The sequence below is a fragment of the Canis aureus genome, chromosome 22, assembly GCF_053574225.1.
Source record: "Canis aureus isolate CA01 chromosome 22, VMU_Caureus_v.1.0, whole genome shotgun sequence".
In the NCBI taxonomy this organism is placed as follows: Eukaryota; Metazoa; Chordata; class Mammalia; order Carnivora; family Canidae; genus Canis; species Canis aureus.
The window spans coordinates 8,058,157-8,075,244 of NC_135632.1; the positions used below are offsets into that span (position 1 = coordinate 8,058,157).

The window sequence follows — 17,088 nt, forward strand, 5'->3', positions numbered from 1 at the left end:
CAACAATGGAGTGACAAAATATGTAAAACTTTCCTTACCCTAATGTGTGTGCCTAACATCCAATCTTTTATTTCACTGGCCATTTACCGAGACCTTGCATTGAAGAAAACTAAAATTAGTTCACAGATGGATATACTATTTAACATCATGCCCTACCCAACCACACCAAACCCTAGTAAATCTGCCAAGAAAAGAAACCGACAAGGGCTTCTATTTAGAGCCCTCTTTTTCAAGTATAGAGGGTCTCCAGATGTTGTCCTTCTTTTTTGTAACAGGTCAGAATTGCTATTATCATCATCATTTTACAGAATGAAGAATCGAAGCCGGTGAACGGTTGGTAGAGGGATTTATTCACAGAATTTCTATTCTTCCTCCCACATCACGCAGCCTTCTCTGATCCTTGGAGATTCTTCTCCCACAATCCTGGCTATAAATATAATCATTCTAGGTTCCCTCTTCTTGTTGCCCCCATAACAAGCACACAGGCTCTCTGATTTTTAAGGTTTTGCTATTAATTAATTCAGGGTAACAAAGAGAAGAGTACAAAAATAACAAATCTGGAGCTGTTACAACAATTCAGTGTTCAACATGTGTGTAAAAATGTCTATGCCTGGCACTAGATAAAAATCATAGCATCTTTCCAAGTCCTTACTGTGAGAATCCTGAGCCTTCAATTTACTGCTTCTCTTTTGAAAAATAAATGTGAGTGTTGCTAGGTTTCCAAAGTTTTCCCTCTGTACTACCATCCCTTCCATCCTCCCAGGACACAAAATATGTTACAGGGAGAAATACTGGGTACATCTCTACAAGTGAGAAATCTGCATTTCTGAGGACCTTCAGGCATTATATCACTCCTATGAAACTTTGACCCAGAGGGCGACTGCCTTAGATCACCTCCCCACAATGGGCTTTTCCCTTTTTATCGAATACACAGATCTCCAGCTCCTACTGTACATTTCCAAACATCTGAAGAACTCCTCAGTATCCAAACTAAAATCCTACTATAGGGGTGCCTGGGTGGCTCAGTTGGTTATGGATCTGCCTTCAGCTCAGGCCATGATCCCTCCTAGGATCAAGCCCCAAACCAGGCTCACTGCTCAGCAAGGAGGGTTATGGATCTGCCTTCAGCTCAGGCCATGATCCCTCCTGGGATCAAGCCCCAAACCGGGCTCACTGCTCAGCAAGGAGTCTGTTTCTCCCTCTCTCTGCTTGCTGCTCTCCCTGCTTCTGTTCTGTCAAATAAATAAGTAAAATTTTATTTAAAAAATAAAAAATAAAAATCCCTACCATAAGTTCTCCTCCTAAATTCCCTTCCACTAGAACCTGTCCATCTCAATCTCCTTATTTTTGTTAATAACATCACTAACCTCCCCAAAATTTGTCTTAGGCCCATACTCAGGTCAGTTCACAATGTTGATACAATGGTATCAACATTGTTGATCTGGAAGGGTGTTCTAGATCTATACCCTTCCTTATAACGCCACCATCATCGCTTCTTGCCTCAACTACTGTAATTAAACCCCCTGGTATTCCTACCTCCAGGCTTAAACTCCTTTGCTGCACTTCTGTTCCAGATTCATATCCATAAAGAGGGCTTCTTCTCAATTTAGAATCACATACAAAATCCTTATCATGGCATTTAAGATCTCCATAATCTGTATTGATCTACCTTTACCAGTCTGTTCCTTAAACATTAAACCTTGGCAAATGTTCTCAGCTTTCCTACCTCTTATCTCTCTGCTTGGGTAGCATCCTTATGAGGAACTATCTTTTTTCTCCTATTCTCTTCCAACTGCTAATAACCTTTCAAATGATCACATCCTCAACATAAAAGGAAAAAGGCTGAGGCATATATCATTTATTGAACACATTCTCTCTAGTGCTTTACCAATTGTCTTAATCCCCACAAAAACATAATGGCTTAATATTGTATTTCTGAGAAAGGAATTGAGGAAACAGGGACAACAGAGCTTAGCCAAGATCATCTAAACAAGGAGGAATCCAAAATAACCCCATTGCATTCTATATTTTTTTTAATTTTATTTTTTATTTAGAAAGGGAAAGGGGGAGGGAGAGGCAGAGGGAAAAGACAGAATCTTAAGCAGGCTCCACACCCAGCATGGAGCCCAACACAGGGCTCCATCTCACAGCCCTGAGGTCATGACCTGAGCTGAAATCAAGAGTCAGATGCTTAACTGACTGAGCCACCCAGGTACCTCAGCATTCTGTATAGATATAGATATACAGATATACTTGGGGTTTTTTTTTTTAGTTTTTTTTTTAGTTTTGTTGTTTTTGTTTGTTTGTTTGTTTGTTTGTTTTTGTTTTAGTAAAACATGGCACAAGATGGACAAGCTTTATAGTCAGGATGCCTAGGTTCAAATTCCAGTTACTCCACTATCAGTCCGTGTGAACTCAGCAAGTTATGTATTTGTAAGGTCTTCATTTCTCCATCTATAAGAGGGGGATAATTGTACTACTTACCACATGAATAACAGAATTACATGACATAATATAAAGTGCTTAAAATTATATTTGGCCCATAGTAAAAAAAAAAAAAAAATCAGCGTTATCTATTAGTACTGTTGTTATTTATATGTTATAATATGTAAACTGACAATATCAATTATATGTTCTCATTGTTTCCAAATCAACTTTTGGGTAAAAGCTTTGTAAAGCTTAACAATATAATTTTGATATATGCTCATAAATATTTGCAGAATACACGAATTTTTAAGCAATTATTAAACCATGCTTTATTAAAAGAAATGCACTTGTCTATTAGTTCTGTTTCCTCTTTTGAGAAAAGTAACAATGCTTACTAAACTTTCTTCCCTTTTTTGGGTCATATGAAACTACCATATGCAATGCCATATGATAGTAATATGTCAAATGGTACAAAAGACTTTTTTGACTCAAACTCATTTGTCTTCTGTTAAACATTATTAACTCTCCGGTTTTAAAATGTCCAAAATGACACTTTTAATTTAAATATCAACCATTTTTAGGTCATAGCAACATGAAATAAATATACCATGATATCTGACCAAGCCACTTCATTTTATTACATCCTATGGGAAGAACTATAAAATGTAAAATGCTTTAACTCAAAGACATAAACTTATCATACCCTTAGTCCTGCCTTAACTTTGTTAAAATGAGTGCCTGAAAAATTTCTGATAAATATATCAAAAGAAGGGTGTTGGATGCTAGTAACAATTTAGGCCCCTCCCAAAATGCTTGAGAGAAATAAGCTTTAAACAAGGATAGATCCAAACCCTTCAGTATTAAACCTCACAAACCAAGATTATGTCCCTATGATTTACTATTACATCTGGAGACATCACACTGGTGGGCTCAAATAAACACAAGGTAAAAAATGTATATATATTAATAAAACAGTTGTCATTCCTGACACAGAAATAACCGGGCTTTTACTACCCAATCGTTTCAAAAACAAGTAAACAAACACCAACCAAAAAAAAAAAAAAAAAAACCCTCTGAGGTTTAACTATGTAGCATTTTATTTCAACTAATTCCGACAATTCTTCCCTTACTCACAGATAATGTCATAGAATTAGTAAGTAAGTGGCAGAGCAACAACAACAAAAAAAGACAAAAAACACTTTGAGGCTTAACTATGTAGCAGACATTTTATTTCAACTAATTCCGACAATTCTTCCCTTACTCACAGATAATGTCATAGAATTAGTAAGTAAGTGGCAGAGCTGAAGCCTGGACCCAAAGAAATCTGGGATCCGCTGTTTTGCCATAATCCACAATAATATGATATGCATTTACATCTTCCTCTTCCTATACACATATTTAAAAAAAAACAAACGAAAGCTTCATAAAATAATATTTAATCTTACTCCATAGGATGTCCTGATATGTTTTTTCCCCTTTCCAACGTTTTTTCCCCTTTCCAACGTCAATGAACTAAATTGATCCCAAAACCCATTAATAAATCCCCATGGGCTCCAAACTACAGCACTGCACTACTTTTTACCTTCTGTTTGAAATTCTTTTTAACAGCTACAAGTCCACTTTTGTGTCACTTTAGATGGCACTCCTCTCTTCAACCCACAAAAAACAGTCCTGAAATAGATAAAAACCCTTGAAAGCCCCTCCTTAAATCTTTTTTTTTTTTTTAAGATTTTATTTATTTATTCATGAGAGACAGAGAGAGAGAGGCAGAGACACAGGCAGAGGGAGAAGCAGGTTCCACGCAGGGAGCCCGACGCGGGACTGGATCCCGGGACCCCGGGGTCACGACCTGGGCCGCAGGCAGGTGCTAAACCGCTGAGCCACCCAGGGATCCCACCCTTCCTTAAATCTTGAATTGACGTGCTCCTCTACAGCCCTCTGGAGGCACACCCATCTTATTTATACTGTATCAAAAAAACTGCAGATGTTCTTCTTGGAGAACAACAGAGCATTGTTGAAGGGAGTGCGTCCCTTCACGGCTCCTGCTGCATCACACTGGGGAACATTTAACCCTCGGGCAAGTGTGGGGGCCGCAGAAACGGACCTCAGCAGCTGCCCACGGTGCTGAAACGGAGGCTGGAACCAATCATTTCGGAAGTGTATTCCTCCCAGGTGTGGACAGAATTGAGATATTCACCAGACACTAGCAGAAAACACTCCGTGGCTGCCTCTAAAGTTGCCTGAGTGCTCCTGGGATCGCTGGGTCCCCATGCCTGCCCTCCCCTCCCCTCCCTCCCCAAACCGGGGCAGAGTTCTTCGGACCCGTGCGGGTCGACTCCCTCCCTGAGCGCCCTGGCAGGGCTGCTGGCTTTGAAAGGACAGGGACGTAGAGGTGTCCCTAGGAGAGTCCCGCCCCAGCTTCCAGCGGGGGATGGAGGCGGATGCAAGTCCAAGACGGCGACTGACCGCCCCTCCTCCCTTCCAAGGCTACACACGGTCCCCGCCGACTAGAGTCCAGCGATCTCGCCCGGGGACTCTGCGGCAGGCACCTGCCCGCGGGCAGCCCCGCAAACGTCCCCCCAGGCTGCTGCGCCGCAGGGTGGGAACGCGAGAGGCCAAGCAGGTAACAACTTCAGACACGTCCACACTCGAAGGATGCGCACAGGGGTTGGGGACAGCGGGAGTCTGCCCTCCGAGGAGGACACAGCGCGAGCGGCTGTTTGTTTTTCAACCTTTGGCAAAAAAAAAAAAAAAAAAAAAAAAAAAAAGGCTTATTTCCTCCGCACCCAGCCCGGGGGGAGGAGCGGCAGAGACTCAGCAGCGGGGCCGCCACCGAGAGGGCCGGCGAGGGGGTGTGTTCTCCAGGCCAGGCCCCGGGGGGCCGCGGGGGGGCGGTGACAGTCCCCAGCTCGGCTGCCGAGAGGCCACAGAGGCTCTTACCTGCAAGCCGGACCCCGCAGAACAAACAGGCTCGCCCACCGCGTCGCTGCGGGAGAAGTCCCTACCCCGACTTCATGACTGAACATCCGCACCGACCCCCGCGGCCGGAATCCGAGCCGGGAAGGCACCGCCGGGGCCAGGCGGAAGTCCCGCCCCCGCGCGCCTCATTGGCCCGCACCCGACCACAGAGGACAGCCATTGGCCCGCAGCGCTGTCCGCTGAGGCGCCTTCCCTCTCTCCCGCGGCGCCTGGCGGCTCGCTCCAGCCCGGCCCGGAGAGAAGCCCGGCTCGTGGAGTCGCGTTCTCGGCCGCGTGATCCCGTCTTCCCGGGAAGGGAAGGGAAGGGTAGGGAAGGGTAGGGTAGGGCGGGCTTCTGCAAAGGAGCCGCTTTGGGGCGCGGGGAGGGGGCAGGGCGGGCGGGCTAGGGCCGAAGGGGCGAGGACGGAACCGCCCGCCGACGCCCCCGGGAACGGTCGGGGTCGCGTCGCGGGAGACGCCGGCGGCCCCGAGGCTGAAGCGGGGACCCGGAGGCCCGGCCCGGAGCTGCTGACGTCAGCACTCGGCCTGCCACGCGCCATCCCCGGGACCCGGCGGAGGTCGCGCCGCGTGATCGAGCCCTAGGTCAGCCCTTTAAAAAAAAAAAAAAAAAGAAAAGAAAAGAAAAAGAAAAAGAAAAGGCACCTCCTGCGATTAACCTTCTGCGTCCCGGGTACGCCGACCTTAAAGCAAACTGCTCTGAAACGTAAGAATTACCTGGATTGGAACAAGCCGCACTGATGAACCAGTGGTGGACTCAACCCCTTTATTTTTTTTTTTAAGGTTTTATTTATTTATTCATAAGAGGCACAGAGAGAGAGAGAGAGAGGCAGAGACCCAGGCAGAGGGAGAAGCAGGCTCCGTGCAGGGAGCCCGATGCGGGACTCGATCCCGAGACCCCGGGGTCACGCCCTGGGCCGAAGGCAGGTGCTCAACCGCTGAGCCCCCCGGGGATCCCTCAACCCCTTTAAAGAGGCGGCGCGCCTTAGTGTGGAGAATGCCCGAAAGCCCCGAATTAGAACGCCAGCAAACCCAGATTCTGGTCCTGCTTCTTCATAGTAAGGTGCCTTTAACCGACCCTTACAGGTTTCACGTTCTTACACCTTCTCTTTTAAACAAAGGAGGGGGGTAGAGAGGGTTATCAGGTAAAAACACCTGTGGAACAGCCCTGATGTAATTTGTCACCCTGATTGCTCGGGGAGGGGGCATACCTGAGTGGCTGGGACACAGGAATGGGAGGAAAACTCCCTATTGTGTATGCTTTTGTGCCTTCTGGATTTTGAACCTCGTGATTATTATGTACTCGAAACTTACACACACACACAAAAAATAATTACAGCAAAATAAAATTCAATAAAGTCCATGAAAGGTACTCTGCTCTGTTATGTGTCTTATGACTATATATACTACATATTCTAAGATCTTCAGCAGTGGTGAGGACAATAATGTATTGTCCTGCCTTTAAGGGAGTCATAAATAAAAATCAGAATCAGGAGGGAAGAGGAGGGAGGGAGGAGCTAACAAAATCAGAACTGGAAATATTACATAAAGGCTAGTGTAATTAATGTAAACATAATTACAATATCTCTAGAAGCGTTTCATCAAAGTATCTCAAGTTGGTTTTATGCTAAAACCGATATTTTTAATGACATCATGAAAAGCAAAAAAAAAAAAATATATTGTCCATATCCTACACGTTGAAAAGGAAAGGGAAAAAAAAAACAGCTTTGTTTATTCCTTAAATAAAAGCACCTTGAGTACAGGACCTTTTTTTTTTTTTTTTTTTTTTTTTTAAGATTTATCTATTTATTTCAACGAGAGAGCATACAAGTAGGGGAAGGACAGAGAAACAGCAAGCAGATTTCCCCACTGAGCTCGGAGTCTGACTCACAGCTCCCTCCCAGAACCCTGAGATCAAACATTAGCTTAAATCAAGAGTCCGAGGCTCATAGAACCAAGCCACCCAGGTGCCCCGAGTACAGAACATTTTAATCTGACTTTATTCTTCTCTTCAGATCACTATAGGTGTAGTTCTCTCAACTATGAACAAGGTAACACGCTATTTTTACTGCATTTACGCAGAATTGTGCTACACCCTGCAGAAGCAATTGTTCTCCCCATTGTGCTGAATGAAGGCAAACTGGAAGAAAATAGATTGGGGAAATGTACCAGTTTTTTAAAGTACATTAGACAGTGAGATTGACGGATATCTTAGTTGTGGTTTTCAAGAACATGAAGGGTTAATATGGCACATGGTACTAATAGTTGCTAATTATCTCCTTTAAAAAAAAAAAAGAAAATGAGCTTTTAGGACTTAGTGCTTTTAGGGGCACCTATACATGCTCCTAAAAGTATAAACGAAAAAAAAAAAAGTATAAACAGCATGTGATATTGTAGCATTTCCTACCTCCAAAATACTGTAAGACAGCAACAACTAAAAAGAGAATACCCAAATAGCTTACTGTCTAAAATGGCTTAGAAGTCATTCTCCCTAAATAGTGACAAGAATGCAGGCAGTGTTTTAAGTGCTGAGATCAACTACAGACATTAAAATGACTCTAAATGTTATTATATTTAGAATCAGAAAAAAATGGGGCACCTGGGTGGCTCAGTCGGTTAGACATCTGCCTTCAGCTAGAGTCATGATCTCAGGTCCTGGGATTGAGCCCCAAGTCTCCCTCTCCCTCTGTCCCTCTCCTGCTTCTGCTCTCCATCTCTCTCTGTCTTGTGCTCACTCTTTCAAGTACATAAATAAAAATTTTTTTTAAAAAATCAGAAAAAAATTTTAGAATCAAATAAAAACCTATTTTCATTTTGAACAGAGAATAAATGTATTACTGTGATAAAAGAAGGAAAGGAATCCATAAACAATCCATAGAAATTCATATATGTGGGAGGAGGCACATTTGAAGTACTGAAAAGAACTTCTAAAAACTATTTTAGGGAGTTTAGGGCCAAGGATTAGAAAAGACTCAATTTTTTTTTTTACCAAGTCCCAAACAAAAATTCATCTCGTAAGATAGTAAGTGAAAAGTTCAGAACACAAAAGAACATGTATCAGTCAGAAAGTTTTTTTCCACAAAGCTTATTTATTTTCAAAGGAATTGAAAAAGATTTTTTTTAAAAGTCTATTGCAGGTTAAATGCCTTAAAAAACGATCTGGTCATTGTTTCCCTTGGGGTGAGTTGTCTCCCTTTCTTTATTTATGATGAATAACATACAATTTCAACTTTTCCTTTCTCATTTGGGACTGAGAAGCAATCTTCCTCTATTTGCTAACAAAATTATAAGCAAGCAAAAACTTATGTGACATAATGCTATATAAAGATGTAAGAACTCAGGAGTGTGAATTAAGGCCATCATTTTGGGAAACAATTTGGCATTATCTGGAAAGGCTGAAAAAGAACATTTTCTATGACACAAATTCCAGCCCAGGAAATATACCCTAAAGAAACACAAATTCAAATACAGGTATTATAATGAAATTTAAAAATCGAAGAAAAGCAAGTTCTGAAATTAAAAAATAATACAAAGGAATGGCGACTGACTTTCTCAGCAAAAAAAAAGAAACTGGAAGTCAATGAAGTAATATCTTCAAATACTGAAGTAAAATCATTGGAATTGTCAATCTAGAATTGTATGCAGGGTTAAGCTAGCATACATTTTTTTAAGATTTTATTTTTCATTTACTTGAGAGAGGGAGAGCATGTGTGTGCAAGAGAACAACCAGAAAGAGCATGGGGTGGAGGAGAATGAAGGGGGGGCCATGAGCAGCAGTGGGCACCAACGGGGGACGGGGTGGATAGGTACAGAGAGACAGACTCCTCACTGAGCCAGGAGCCCAATGCAGGATTCCATCTCAGAACCCTGGGATCAGGACCTGAGCCGAAGGCAGACACTGAACTAACTGACTGAGCCACCCAGGCACCCCAACCTATCATTTAAATGTGAATGCAAAGAGATTTTTATTGAAAGAACTGCTAAAGGATGTCTTCAAGAAGTCAAAAATTGAACCCAGAAAGAAGGGGGAGATGCAAGAACATATGGAGAGCCAAGAAATTGAATATAATTTTCAAACCAGTTGATACAAAAAAGGGAATAAAGCAAACATAATTACTCCATAGACTGGCAGGAAAGTTGAGGTGGGAAAGGAGCATAGGGTAGGTATATCGTACATGGCAAATATAACATGAGGCACAAGAAATATATCAATCACCTTCTAAAAAAGGTACATGGTATAAATGTGTCAGTTAAAAGGTTATCAGCTACATTCTTTTTAACAAGAAATAATAACTAAAACTCAAAGGACACCAAATGTTTGATAGTAAAAGGAAGGGGAAGATATACAAAGCAATTAACACCCGAAGAAAAGCTGGTATACCTTATTCTCAAGCCTTTCCAATCATTCCTTTCAATATTGCTATTTCCTATATCTAGCTTTTGATCTCCAGGTAATCAGTGCTTTCAAAATACTCCCAGACTTTTCCTTGCCCCACCCTAACCCCGACCTCCTAACTAATAATAACAGCTGTAGCAACCCTGTACTAAGTTTTTTTACATTATTTGGTTAATCTTCATGACAACCTTAGATCCTACTGTGTTTATTTTTACAGATCGGGAAACTATGGTTCAAAGAAATTAAATAGCTCATCCAAATTCATGCAGCTAGTGAAAAATGGAATAGACTTCTTGGGCTCTGGAACTGGGATGTGAATGCAAGTCCATCCATATCAGAGCCTGAGTTCTGAACTGAAATGATAAACAATAAGGTAGCCAACATAACATGAGAGAGAAGGCTCCAGGTTGGACCCGAATAACTCTCTTGGTGAACTTGGGCAAGTAATGCAATCTCTTGTTCCTCAGTTTTATCACGTTCTATCTCTGTATGGCTGTCCTGCCTCAGTAGCACCCCTTATCCAAGCCTATCCTTCATTCTCCAATACCTGAAATGTACCCGTCTTAGATCTCTAAAGATGTTTCCAGCTGTCATTTAGAACATTTTTAAACAAATGAATACGAGAGCATTTGTCTTCTTAAAGGTATATATCTTGCAGGTTAGCTTCCAAAACCACAATGCCTTAAATTAAAATTAAATTTTAAAGATTTAATGTATTAATTTCAGAGAAAGAACATGTGAGCAAGAACAGGGGGGGGGGGGGGCAGAAGGAGAGGGAGAAGCCGGCTCCTGCCTGAGCAGGATGCCCAACGCAGGGCTCCATCCCAGGACCCCAGGTCATCACGTGAGCCAAAGCCAGGCACTTAACCGACTGAGCCATCCACGTGCCCTGAAAATAAAATTTTTGATACTACAATGAATGAGTGGAAACACTTGGGGGTCAGGAGAAACCTTCCTAGTATCCCTCAGCTATGACATTAGGCAGACTAGTGCTTTTCAAACATGATTACACATAGAAACACCTGGGCATTTGCTGAAATACAAATGCTGACTCAATAGGTCTCTGGTGGAGCCTGAGACTCCGAAGTTCCAGCCAAGTACCCAGGTAATGCTGTGATCTGCAGACCAAACTTGTAAATTATCTGTTCCTTTTACAGATTAAGTCCATCTCTTTAATCTATTGTTTCTTTTCATGTGTTTCTTTGCTAAATAGTAAGTTCAAGAAACTGTAAAATCTGATTTTTAATTCCCTCTTTGGTTGACCCAAGAGGGTATCCCTTACTTTTTTGCAAACTATGCTATGCACTTACAAAGATATATTATAATGAACTCAACATATCTAGGTGTTTTAGGATTGTCCAAACCTGCATGATTTCTTTTCCAGTTAAAATTAAAATAACAATAAATTACTTTTAAAAAACTAAAACTGTACTTTAAATGAATCAGGAATAATATGAGGACAATATTGAGAATTAAGAATTCTACTTTCTTTTTTCAAACCTATTTTGATTCTCAAAAAACTGGCCTATTGCAAAAAGGTCCAACCTGGCACTACAGACAAATGCTTTTTGCGAAAGGTTACCAAGAACTACTCAGAAGTAGGAGACAACACAGTAAATCATCACACCTAATTTATATTCGAATTAGAGACTACTAGTTCTTAAACTTTCCATAGGTTAAGAAATGTGAAGCAAGGTTGGTGGTCAAAATAAGCTTGCATCTTTCATTTGCTAAAAATGATTTTTAATACTAACTTTTAAAAATTCATGAATTTTTAACTGAAAGTAGCTCACTTTACGTTTACTACTCTACAAATGAAAAATGCTTAAAGATATCAATCATATCTCAATAGATTATTTTGTTTATATATTTTATCATTTTCAAGAAAATTAGGGATTGCAAGATTAAAATCACGGTTTTGTAGGACTATTTCTTGTGGAAGTTTAAAGTATAATTTTCCTCTGATTTTCTTTATGTTAAATTGGGAAGCAGTTGACTCAAACTCTCCTTCTCTTTACAATTACTTTTTAAAAAATCTCCAAAGAGCTTTTATTTCCTTGCTATTTAGAATATGGTCCAGGGAGTTTGTTAGAACTGAAATCTCAGTCCCCACCTTATAACTACTGTGTTAGCAGGGCACCTGGGTGGCTCAGTGGTTGAGAATCTGCCTTTGGCTCAGGTGGTGATCCCAGGGGCCTGGAATCAAGTCCCCCATCAGGCTCCCCACAGGGAACTTACTTCTCCTTCTGCCTATGTCTCTGCCTCTTTCACTGTGTCTCTCATGAATAAATAAGTAAAATGTAAAAAACAAAAAAAACCTACTCTGTTAGAATCCACATTAAAAGGCTCATCAGGCGATTCAAATGCATATTTAGGCTTTCTTAGATGAAAACAACAGAACTCAATGACAAATTTTTAAAGTTATAAAAATAAAAGCATAATTGTATATTAAAAAGAGATGTTACAATGAGACACGACCTTGTCAGGATGACTAGTATCATAAAAGACAAGCAATAACTGTCAGCAAGGATGTAGAGAAAAGGAATGTCTTTTGTTGGTGGTATGTAAATTGCTGTTGGTAGAAATATAAATTGGTGCAACCACTGTGGAAAACAGTATTTTTTAAAAATTAAAAATAAAATTATCATATGATCCAGTAATTCCACTACTGTGTATTTACCCAAAGAAAATGAAAACACTAATTCAAAGAGATATATGCACTCCTATGTTCACTGTAGCATTATTTGCAATAGCCAAGTATGGAAACAAGCCAAGTGCCCATCAACAGATGAATGGATAAAGAAAATGTGGTATATATGATGGTATATATATATGATGTGGTGTATAAATATATGTATATTCAAACACATAAATACAATGAAATATTATTCAGCCATAGAAAAGAATGAAATCTTGACATTTGTGATAACATGGATAAACCTAGAGGGTATTATGATAAGTGAAGTTAGACAAAGAAAAATAAATACCATATGATATCACTTATATGTGAAATCCAAAAACAAAAAAAGACAAAACAAATGAAAAAACAAACAAACCAAATAGACTCAAATATAGAGAACAAACTAGTGATTTCCAGAGGAGAGGTGGGTAGGGGGATGGGTGAAATAGGTAAAGAGAATTAAGAGGTACAAACTTCCAAATATAAAATAAAAGTCACAGAGATAAAAGTATAGCATAAGGAATATACTCAATAATATTGTGAAAATGTGTATGGTGACTACACATTGCAGTGAGCATTGAGTAATGTATAGAATTGTCAAATCCCTATGTCGTACATCTGAAACGAATATAATATCATGTCAACGAACCTTTGATTAAAAAAAAAACAGGGAACCCTGGGTGGCGCAGCGGTTTAGCGCCTGCCTTTGGCCCAGGGCGTGATCCTGGAGACCCGGGATCGAATCCCACGTCGGGCTCCCAGTGCATGGAGCCTGCTTCTCCCTCTGCCTATGTCTCTGCCTCTCTCTGTCTCTCTCTCTGTGTGACTATCATAAATAAATAAAAATTTAAAAAAAAACATATTCCATCAGTTCTCTCTTAACACATCACCAATGAGCATTTTTCATACCAAAGCATATGCTCCTAAGGAACTTAAAGGACCATCAATCATCAATCATTCAGTATTCCTTTACAGTATTATTTACCATGTGACATAAAGTTCTATTTCTTCTTGTTTTGTATATATCATATAGCATGTATGACATGTATCAGTATATCATAAATCAGAAAATATTTTTAAATCAATGATAACATGTGATTATTTCAGAGTTTTTAAAAGGAACATAAACTAAGGGGTTAAATTGTAATAGGGAGAATGCCATAACTCTAAATGCGGAAATAAGAATCAAGTAACTAACTGATTTCCATCTATGAAATATATGAGAGATCCGAGGACTAAAATATTAGTCACTGATTGTGACATGGTTGTTTCCTTTTTCACCGCGGTACAGATCATACATAACATTTTTTTCTTGCTCTTTCTATCCCTGATGTGTCATCTTCCTATTTACTTGTTTTCTCTGTATTTAACCTAATTCTTTCATACCCGTTATTCCTAACAAACGCTTCCTTTCCTATTTCGCTAGATTGGTCTTTACTTTTTCCATGCTTATCCCTACTATCTGACCATTCTCTTTAAACAAAGCTTAGTTACTTATTGTTTATGAATTACTGTCTTTGTCTCTTCCCACCATTCCTTACCTACTCTGAACCTTTCCTCTACTCCAAGCACATGTACACATTCAGGAAGCTCCATGTTTAGTCACTGCAGTGACCCTGCAGAGAACAGTGCCTGGTACATAGTAAAAGCTCAGTGTATATGTACTGGATGACTAAAATGAATAATATATCTTTATGTAAGACCAAACATCTCTTCACTTCCATGCCATCTATTTTGTTTGTACATCTTGTATCACACTTTATCCTATGATACAGTTCTTGGTCCAGATATGTTGGACACCTACCGTTTTCCATACTCATGGGAAATCCCTTAAGGTCACATTCATCACCAAATCTTCCAAAGACCTAGCATATTCCATTGCATGTTTGAAGCCCTCAGTAGGCTAACTAAATTAATTAAAAACTCCTAGCCAAAAAATCCCACAAAAAAACAAAAACCTCAAAAAGAGCTTCTAGATGCTAAAGCAAGCTATTCCGTGATTGCAACTAAGAAAATTTTCAAGTCTCTGCTTCATCAGTTCAAGCTGTCCCTAGATTACTAAGAGAGCTTCTTTAAAAAAAAAAAAAATTATTTATTTATTTATTCATGAGAGACACAGAAAGATAGAAAGATGTAGAGACACAGGCAGAGGGAGAAGCAGGCTCCATGCAGGGAGCCCGATGTGGGACTTGATCCCTGATCTCCAGAATCAGCCCCTGGGCTGGAGGTGGCACTAAACCACTGAGCCACTCAGGCTGCCCCAAGAGCTTCAAGTCTACTTACCATTTCATTATTACAAGGTAACTTTTAATGATATCAATCTACAATAATCTAACTTGTTTATTCACACTGCAAAGCACTGACAACTGGGGATACAAAGGTGATTAAGATACTGCCTCTCCATCCATAGTCCATTCTGACTATGAAGAACCTCATAGTCTAATGGGAGAGGCTGACACTGACATAATACATGGAATGCAGTAGAAAAGATCCAATAGTTTAAAAATGTATGATACAGTGAAGGAATAGAGAGAAGTCAAAAAAAAAAAGAGAGAGAAGAGAGAGAGAGAGAAAGGTCAACTTTCCTGGGGAGATGAAGAAGGCCTTTTGAAAGGACTCAGTTGGACTTTTTTTTTTCATTTTACTGTATTTTATCTAATTTAATTTGTTGAGTGGTAACGCTTTCACATGGTTCGAAATTAGAAAAGAATAAAAAGGTAATACACACAACAACAAATGCTGGTGAGGATGTGGAGCAATCGGAACTCTCATTCATTGCTGGTAGGAATGCAAAATGGTCAGTCACTCTGAAAGATAGTTAAGCAGTTTCTTACAAAACTAAACATACTCTTACCATACCATCCAGCAATTGTGCTCCAGGGTATTTACCCAAATTAACTGAAAACTTACATCCACACAACAACCTACACATGGATGTTTATAGCAACTTTATTCATAATTACCAAAACTTGGAAGCAACCAGGATATCCTTTAGTAAGCGAATGGATAAATAAACTGTGGTACATCCAACAATGGAATATTATTCCATACAAAAAATAAATAGGCTATGAAGTAATGAAAAGACACAGAAGAACCTTAAATGCATATTACTGAGCAAAAGAAGAATATCTGAAAAGGATGCATACTGTATGATTCCAACTATCTGACATTCTGGAAAAGACAAACCCATGGAGACAGTAAAAAAATGAGTGGTTACCAGAGGGTAGGGGAGAAAAAAGGGATAAATTAGCTGAGCACACAGGATTTTAGGGCAATTACTCTATTCCATATGATACTATACCAGTGGATACATGTCATTATGCATTTGTCAAAACCCATAAAATGTATAACACCGAGTGTACCCTAATTTAAAGTAGGGACTTTGGACAATGATGATGTGTCAGTGTAGATTAATCAGTTGTAATGAATGTACCATTTAGTCTGGGATTTTGACGGGGGAGGCTCTAATGTGGGGGCAGGAGGTATAGAGGTACAGGAGAACTCTATATATGTTCTGCTTAATTTTGTTATAAATCTAAAAGTTCCGTTAAAAAGTCTATTAGAAAAAAAAAAAAAAGACAATACAGTGAAAAGTATTGTTCTCATCCTTGACCCTTGGCTGCTCAAGTCTTCTCTCTACAGGCACCAATGATTCTAGTTTCCTGAGTATAATTCCAGGGATTTTGAGGTTGATGCAAACTATCTATATTGTATATCATGTCTATAGATATGATTTCCCTCTTTCTTCCTCAAACTGTAGTATATGACACATTCTGTTTTGCACCTTACTTTTTTTTACCTAATCATATGCCTTGGAGATTTTTCCATATTGGTACATGGTTTATGTCTCTTGCCAAAACATTTTGGCTAATATCTTGGCAACAACATTAAACAATTGTGCTGATAATGGATATCCTTATCTTGTTCCAAAGGAAGATGAACCTTAAAAGATAAATATGAATTAGAACTCTTCTGATTTTAAGTAATAGAAACCAATTAAAGCATGCTTAAGCAAAATTGGGGAGGAGGAGAAATATATAGAGAGAAGGTGTCTCACAATTCAAGGGCAACAGAAACTATGGGAGTGCCCTCTATGTCCTGTGCTCCTCTTCGTATGTCTGTTTCATTCTTTCTCAGCTTTCTCTGCCACTCAGTCACATTAGAGGAAGAAGATGATTCACTCACAGTCACTAAGTTGCATGTTACAGATCAAACCACAAAGTCATATTTTCCTTCAGGCCAGAGAGAAAGGATTCTAACAGTTTCATTCTGGTCCAAATAACTGTAATGATGAGAAAAGGGTCATATTACAAACATCACTGCTGAGGACAGAGGTAAGGAACAAATACTTAACATAATTTTGAGCTGGGCATTTACTCTAAAGGCAAGTAACTACAGCCTACAAAAATATACATGTATAAATAAACATGTATTTCAGGAAGCGACAAAACACTTGGTTGTGATTTCTTAAAGCATATGAGCTTCTTTAAGATCTTCTGCCTTAGATTGGTTTCTCTGTAAGCAAAGCCTGAGACAGGGATTGGGATGTATGTCGCTTACTGAGGGAATGCACAAGAAAAACTAGTCTGGAAGAGAGTTCAGCAGAGTT

The 17,088-nt window shown here is 39.8% G+C and overlaps 1 protein-coding gene across 5 annotated transcripts in view; it reads right to left on the reverse strand.

Annotated features, from left to right (window-relative positions):
* RNF13 (ring finger protein 13) overlaps positions 1-17,088 on the reverse strand; it is a 201,226-nt gene that overhangs the window by 147,472 nt on the left and 36,666 nt on the right. For 2 of the 5 annotated variants that reach the window (XM_077864720.1, XM_077864715.1), the window contains exon 1: positions 5,368-5,525. The exons of 2 other annotated variants lie outside the window; for them this stretch is intronic. The gene's annotated coding sequence lies outside the window, so the exon portion shown is untranslated. Of the gene's footprint in view, positions 1-4,009; positions 4,099-5,367; positions 5,526-17,088 lie in introns of those variants that run through there. One more of the 5 variants, XM_077864718.1, reaches the window with a different exon arrangement.